General features: G+C 63.8%; 1 non-coding gene across 1 annotated transcript in view; it reads right to left on the bottom strand.

Moving 5' to 3' along the window:
- LOC113104077 (18S ribosomal RNA) overlaps nucleotides 1-584 on the bottom strand; it is a 1,861-nt gene extending 1,277 nt beyond the window's left edge. Inside the window, exon 1 of the ribosomal RNA XR_003291850.1 lies at nucleotides 1-584. This exon is cut by the window's left edge and continues 1,277 nt beyond it. This is a non-coding gene — a ribosomal RNA (18S ribosomal RNA).
- Between the last annotated feature and the right edge of the window lie 5,958 nt (nucleotides 585-6,542).

Consider the following 6,542-nt stretch of genomic DNA (forward strand, 5'->3'; position numbering starts at 1 on the left):
CCAATGGGTCCTCGCCCATGGGTTTAGGATACGCTCATTCCAATTACAGGGCCTCGAAAGAGACCTGTATTGTTATTTTTCGTCACTACCTCTCCGAGTCGGAAATGGGTAATTTGCGCGCCTGCTGCCTTCCTTGGATGTGGTAGCCGTTTCTCAGGCTCCCTCTCCGGAATCGAACCCTGATTCCCCGTTACCCGTGGTCACCATGGTAGGCGCCTAAAGTACCATCGAAAGTTGATAGGGCAGACATTCGAAAGAGTCGTCGCCGCCGCAGAGGGCGCGCGATCGGCCCGAGGTTATCTAGAGTCACCAAAGGGACCGGGGCGAGGACGGATCCCCGACCCCGGATGGGTTTTGGATCTGATAAATGCACGCGTCCCCGCCCGTGAGGGAGGGTCGGCGCTCGTTTGCATGTATTAGCTCTGGAATTGCCACAGTTATCCAAGTACCGGGTGGAGCGATCAAAGGGACCATAACTGATTTAATGAGCCATTCGCAGTTTCACTGTACCGGCCGTGTGTACTTAGACCTGCATGGCTTAATCTTTGAGACAAGCATATGTTACTGGCAGGATCAACCAGGTAGCCCTCAAGAGGGGGTGTGGGATGGACAACCGCAGCGCGCTTGTTTCCTACACGCGGGTCTCGCTCCGCGGAGGGTGTCCACCCCCCACAGGGGGAGGCGGAACCCAGGCGGCGCGGCCGCTCATAGGGCGACGTGCGGCGACCTCCCCCGCTCGTGGGTCACGGGGGTGGCTGGCCGCTGATCGAGGCCGTAACCGGGAAAAGTGTGCTTCGCGGGGCCGGGAGGAGGACGGGCGAGGGCCGGACGGAGCCGACCTCCCGCCTCGCGCCTCCTCTCCGACCGCCGGTGGCGGACATTTAGGATAGACCGGCCGTCTGAGTCTCCCAAGAAAGAGGGGGGCAGAGCCCCTTCTCATGCGCGCATGTGCCGGACACGGTGTTTCGCTCGTACCTTCCAACCACCGTGCCCCCTAGGCGCACCCGCCCATAGCGGCCAGTGGCCGGGCGGGGTCCTAGCTCGGGCGCGCAACGTGCTCCACTCGATCCGTTCTCTTGCGATACGCGCTAAGTCCACAAAATAACGCGTTCGCCGAAATCGCGACGGCACGTAAAAACGCCATCCCCTATCGGGCGGACCTCCAGGGTCGCGGGTGAATCCAGAAGGTGCCCGCGGAAGAGGCACCTTTCCCGGCCTGCCCCGGAGCCTCGGGGAGGGTGGATGTTTGGCCAAAGCCCGCGTTTCCGACTTAGTCGTCAGAGCTCACGGGCGACCACTGGTCACCCCGCGAACGGTTCTCCCCAGTAAGGGCGGTCGTCTTTCGACTGCCCCCGGCCACGGCGATGGTGCTTGGGCCGGGCAGCGGTCCACAAAGCCCCCTTAGGTATCAGTTTGCGTTCCCGGTCGGGGGGCCCTCAGACGAATCGCGTCACCCCGGCCACGGCGAGGGTATGTGGGCCGGGGAACCCTCCAGACAGCCCCCTGGATCCGAAATGGTTTTCGCCAGAGCCTAAGTCCACAAAATGACGCGTTCGTCCAAATCGCGACGGCACGTAAAAACGCCATCCCCTATCGGGCGGACCTCCAGGGTCGCGGGTGAATCCAGAAGGTGCCCGGGGAAGAGGCACCTTTCCCGGCCTGCCCCGGAGCCTCGGGGAGGGTGGATGTTTGGCCAAGGCCCGCGTTTCCGACTTAGTCGTCAGAGCTCACGGGCGACCACTGGTCACCCCGCGAACGGTTCTCCCCAGTAAGGGCGGTCGTCTTTCGACTGCCCCCGGCCACGGCGATGGTGCTTGGGCCGGGCAGCGGTCCACAAAGCCCCCTTAGGTATCAGTTTGCGTTCCCGGTCGGGGGGCCCTCAGACGAATCGCGTCACCCCGGCCACGGCGAGGGTATGTGGGCCGGGGAACCCTCCAGACAGCCCCCTGGATCCGAAATGGTTTTCGCCAGAGCCTAAGTCCACAAAATGACGCGTTCGTCCAAATCGCGACGGCACGTAAAAACGCCATCCCCTATCGGGCGGACCTCCAGGGTCGCGGGTGAATCCAGAACGTGCCCGGGGAAGAGGCACCTTTCCCGGCCTGCCCCGGAGCCTCGGGGAGGGTGGATGTCTGGCCAAGGCCCGCGTTTTCGACTTAGTCATTTTTCCAACCCCGAATTCCTCCAGGGCCTCCGACCTGCCGAGCGAGGCCGACGAGGGCTAGGGCCGGTCGGATAGGTCTCTCACCAAAGAGGCCCTGGAGCCTACGACCCGCCACTGGTCACCCAGCAAACCGAGAACCGGAGTAGGGGGTGCTATCTCACTCTCATGCCCAAGAGAGGGAGGCCACGCTGGGCCTGGGTCGCTGGAAATAGACCTTGGAGCTCAACGTTCAAATTTACAGAGAACCAGACTAGGGGTAGCCGTCTCACTCTCATGCCCGAGAGGGTGAGGCCTCGTTGGGCCTGGGTCGCTCGAAAATGCCCCTGGAGCTCAACCTTCAAATTTACAGAGAACCAGACTAGGGGGAGCCATCTCACCCTCATGCCCGAGAGGGTGAGGCCTCGTTGGGCCTGGGTCGCTCGAAAATGCCCCTGGAGCTCAACCTTCAAATTTACAGAGAACCAGACTAGGGGGAGCCGTCTCACTCTCATGCCCGAGAGGGTGAGGCCTCGTTGGGCCTGGGTCGCTCGAAAAAGCCCCTGGAGCTCAGCCTTCACGGTTAATGAGAACCGGAGTAGGGGGCGCCATCTCACTCTCATGCCCAAGACGGTGAGGCCTCGTTGGGCCTGGGTCGCTCGAAAAAGCCCCTGGAGCTCAGCCTCCACGGTTAATGAGAACCAGACTAGGGGGAGCCGTCTCACTCTCATGCCCAAGACGGTGAGGCCTCGCTGGGCCTGGGTCGCTCGAAAAAGCCCCTGGAGCTCAGGCTCCACGGTTAATGCGAACCGGAGTAGGGGGCGCCATCTCACTCTCATGCCCAGGACGGTGAGGCCACGCTGGGCCTCAGTCGACCGAAAAAGCCCCTGGAGCTCAACCTTCAAATTTACAGAGAACCAGACTAGGGGGAGCCATCTCACTCTCATGCCCGAGAGGGTGAGGCCTCGTTGGGCCTGGGTCGCTCGAAAAAGCCCCTGGAGCTCAGCCTCCACGGTTAATGAGAACCGGAGTAGGGGGCGCCATCTCACCCCCATGCCCGAGAGGGTGAGGCCTCGTTGGGCCTGGGTCGCTCGAAAAAGCCCCTGGAGCTCAGCCTCCACGGTTAATGAGAACCGGAGTAGGGGGCGCCATCTCACCCCCATGCCCGAGAGGGTGAGGCCTCGTTGGGCCTGGGTCGCTCGAAAAAGCCCCTGGAGCTCAGCCTCCACGGTTAATGAGAACCGGAGTAGGGGGCGCCATCTCACCCCCATGCCCGAGAGGGTGAGGCCTCGTTGGGCCTGGGTCGCTCGAAAAAGCCCCTGGAGCTCAGCCTCCACGGTTAATGAGAACCGGAGTAGGGGGCGCCATCTCACCCCCATGCCCGAGAGGGTGAGGCCTCGTTGGGCCTGGGTCGCTCGAAAAAGCCCCTGGAGCTCAGCCTCCACGGTTAATGAGAACCGGAGTAGGGGGCGCCATCTCACCCCCATGCCCAGGACGGTGAGGTCACGCTGGGCCTCGGTCGATCGAAAAAGCCCCTGGAGCTCAACCTTCAAATTTACAGAGAACCAGACTAGGGGGCGCCAACTCACTCTCATGCCCAGGAGGGGTAGGCCACGCTGGGCCTGGGTCACTCGAAAAAGCCCCTGGAGCTCAGCCTCCACGGTTAATGAGAACCGGAGTAGGGGGCGCCATCTCACCCCCATGCCCGAGAGGGTGAGGCCTCGTTGGGCCTGGGTCGCTCGAAAAAGCCCCTGGAGCTCAGCCTCCACGGTTAATGAGAACCGGAGTAGGGGGCGCCATCTCACCCCCATGCCCGAGAGGGTGAGGCCTCGTTGGGCCTGGGTCGCTCGAAAAAGCCCCTGGGGCTCAGCCTCCACGGTTAATGAGAACCGGAGTAGGGGGGCGCCATCTCACTCTCATGCCCAGGACGGTGAGGCCACGCTGGGCCTCGGTCGATCGAAAAAGCCCCTGGAGCTCAACCTTCAAATTTACAGAGAACCAGACTAGGGGGCGCCAACTCACTCTCATGCCCAGGAGGGGTAGGCCACGCTGGGCCTGGGTCGCTCGAAAAAGCCCCTGGAGCTCAGCCTCCACGGTTAATGAGAACCGGAGTAGGGGGCGCCATCTCACCCCCATGCCCGAGAGGGTGAGGCCTCGTTGGGCCTGGGCCGCTCGAAAAAGCCCCTGGAGCTCAGCCTCCACGGTTAATGAGAACCGGAGTAGGGGGCGCCATCTCACCCCCATGCCCGAGAGGGTGAGGCCTCGTTGGGCCTGGGTCGCTCGAAAAAGCCCCTGGGGCTCAGCCTCCACGGTTAATGAGAACCGGAGTAGGGGGGCGCCATCTCACTCTCATGCCCAGGACGGTGAGGCCACGCTGGGCCTCGGTCGATCGAAAAAGCCCCTGGAGCTCAACCTTCAAATTTACAGAGAACCAGACTAGGGGGCGCCAACTCACTCTCATGCCCAGGAGGGGTAGGCCACGCTGGGCCTGGGTCGCTCGAAAAAGCCCCTGGAGCTCAGCCTCCACGGTTAATGAGAACCGGAGTAGGGGGCGCCATCTCACCCCCATGCCCGAGAGGGTGAGGCCTCGTTGGGCCTGGGCCGCTCGAAAAAGCCCCTGGAGCTCAGCCTCCACGGTTAATGAGAACCGGAGTAGGGGGCGCCATCTCACCCCCATGCCCGAGAGGGTGAGGCCTCGTTGGGCCTGGGTCGCTCGAAAAAGCCCCTGGGGCTCAGCCTCCACGGTTAATGAGAACCGGAGTAGGGGGGCGCCATCTCACTCTCATGCCCAGGACGGTGAGGCCACGCTGGGCCTCGGTCGATCGAAAAAGCCCCTGGAGCTCAACCTTCAAATTTACAGAGAACCAGACTAGGGGGCGCCAACTCACTCTCATGCCCAGGAGGGGTAGGCCACGCTGGGCCTGGGTCGCTCGAAAAAGCCCCTGGAGCTCAGCCTCCACGGTTAATGAGAACCGGAGTAGGGGGCGCCATCTCACCCCCATGCCCGAGAGGGTGAGGCCTCGTTGGGCCTGGGCCGCTCGAAAAAGCCCCTGGAGCTCAGCCTCCACGGTTAATGAGAACCGGAGTAGGGGGCGCCATCTCACCCCCATGCCCGAGAGGGTGAGGCCTCGTTGGGCCTGGGTCGCTCGAAAAAGCCCCTGGGGCTCAGCCTCCACGGTTAATGAGAACCGGAGTAGGGGGGCGCCATCTCACTCTCATGCCCAGGACGGTGAGGCCACGCTGGGCCTCGGTCGATCGAAAAAGCCCCTGGAGCTCAACCTTCAAATTTACAGAGAACCAGACTAGGGGGCGCCAACTCACTCTCATGCCCAGGAGGGGGAGGCCACGCTGGGCCTGGGTCGCTCGAAAAAGCCCCTGGAGCTCAGCCTGCGAAGCGCTTTTGTCATCACCCCGATGGCGGGTAAAAACGGCATCCTCTATCGGGCAGACCTCCGGGGCCGCGGGCGAAATCGGAGCTCTACCCGGGAAAGGTGCACCATCCTGGGCAAGGCCGCCGGAGAGGGGTGGTTGGATGTTCGACCGGGGCCCGCTCGGGAACGCCGGGGCCTAGGGACTTGAAACTCGGGTCGTTGATAGGGCCCGTCGGCCCCTCTCGGACGCCGCCACCCCCGAGCCGACAGCCCCCCGGGGGCCGGGGATAGCGCCCCCCAAAGTTCGAAATTTTGAACGGCCGTATCTCGCCGAGGCCGAGCCCCAGGGACTTCAAACTCTGGTCGATGATAGATCCCGTGGCCCCCTATCAGACGCCGCCACCCGCGGGCCGATGGCCCCCCGGGGGCCGGGGATAGCGCCCCCCTAAGGTCGAAGATTTGACGGGCCGTATCTCGCCGAGGCCGAGCCCCAGGGACTTCAAACTCGGGTCGCTGATAGAGCCAGAGGGCCCCTACCGGACGCCGCCGGCCCCAGGTCCCCAACCCCCGGGGAGGCCGAGATACGGCCCCCCAAACTTCAGGATTTGTGCCCTCGTAACTCAGGCACCGGACCGCCCCGGGACTCGGGGGCGGTGGCGTCCGGTGGGCCCCGAGGCCCTCTACCTGACCCCCGAGTTTCAGCCCCGGGGACCCCCGCACCGCGGAGATATCGGCGAGAAACCGCGCCGCGGCCGAAATCGGAACTCTACCCGGGAATGGCGCATCGTCCTGGGCAAGGCCGCCGGCGAGGGGGGGTTGGAAGTTCGACCGGGGCCCGCGCCGGAACGCCGAGGCCTAGGGTCTTGAAACTCGGGTCGTTGATGGAGGCCGTCGGCCCCTCTCGGACGCCGCCACCCCCGAGCCGACAGCCCCCCGGGGCCGGGGATAGCGCCCCCCAAAGTTCGAAAATTTGACCGGCCGTATCTCGCCGAGGCAGAGGCCCAGAGACTTCAGACTCGGGTCGATGATAG

Source organism: Carassius auratus, unplaced genomic scaffold (genome assembly GCF_003368295.1).
Source record: "Carassius auratus strain Wakin unplaced genomic scaffold, ASM336829v1 scaf_tig00217922, whole genome shotgun sequence".
NCBI classification, from domain to species: domain Eukaryota; kingdom Metazoa; phylum Chordata; class Actinopteri; order Cypriniformes; family Cyprinidae; genus Carassius; species Carassius auratus.